We start from the raw sequence: 1,228 nt of genomic DNA on the forward strand, positions 1-1,228 counted from the left end.
TTTTATTCAAAAACTTTTAAGGCCGGGACATACCCTGTCCCCTTTTTTTTTTTTTCTTTTTTTTTTTATAAAAAAAATCAGGCAAAAATTTTATTGAAACATAAGCCGGAAAAATATAATTTGTCCCAAATTTTGGGCCGGCTATCCTTAGGTCCATTTGATTGGAATGGTGGAAAAAATGGAATGATAGAAAATAAAAATAAAAATTGGTTAAAATGCAAAAAATGCTTTCTAAGTTTCACAATTTTTCATTTCAATCTTATAAATTTTTGTTTTGACATTTTAGTACTATAAGTTTTATTTTTTTTCCAATTAAATCCTCTGTTAATATATGGTAAGTTTCTACCGTTAACTTTTATTTTGTTTTATATATATATATATATATATATATTTTTTCTTAATTAAAATAAAATGAGAAAACCCCACCCCACCCAATTCTTGATTTGAGAATCCGAGGGGGGGGGAGGGAATGTCAAATCTTATAGTACTATAAAAGACGGAGGCAGCAAAGGAGGCACAAATCTTAACAGTGTCGAGCATTCGGTAGCTAATCTCATGAGAGTACACCTGGAGTGGGGTAAAATTCGCTCCCAATTTCTAACTCTCCAGCAACACTACAATTACATTTGCAACTGAGGCAATCAATTCCATAGTGTCCTCTGGCTGAAGTGGGGGAAAAATTTGCTAAACAATATATTTTCGGGAAAAAATTAGGCAGATGGCATGCGTTCAAACTTAATTAGTAAGTTAGACTCTTTTTGGAAGTCAATTTTAACAAACTCGACTTCCTAAAAAAAATCAATTCTGCAAAAGTGTAGAACACTTGAAAGTCGAGTTTAACAAACTCGACTTCCACTGAAAGTCGAGTATGTTGAACTCAACTTTCAGGTGCAGTACAAATCAGACTTATTTACTTGCTGGATGAGGGGTTGAATTTACCTGGAAGTCGAGTTTACTAAAATCGACTTCCAAAAAGAGTCCAACTTACTAAATAAGTTTGAACGCGTGCTATTTGGCTGAAATATTTCGGAAATTGTATTGTTGGGCAAATTTTGCCCTGAAGTGGGTAAGTAATAAACAAACCGTAATCCTCCGAAACCGAGCTATTGCCACAAAAACATGTGACCGCTATTTTCAACTTGGCATTGGAATTAGAATCAGGTAAATTATTGGGAGATAGATATTATATTTGTGCAGCAACTCAGACTTGGTTAGGTTCGCATATCGT

Source organism: Quercus lobata, chromosome 10, assembly GCF_001633185.2.
Source record: "Quercus lobata isolate SW786 chromosome 10, ValleyOak3.0 Primary Assembly, whole genome shotgun sequence".
NCBI classification, from domain to species: Eukaryota; Viridiplantae; Streptophyta; class Magnoliopsida; order Fagales; family Fagaceae; genus Quercus; species Quercus lobata.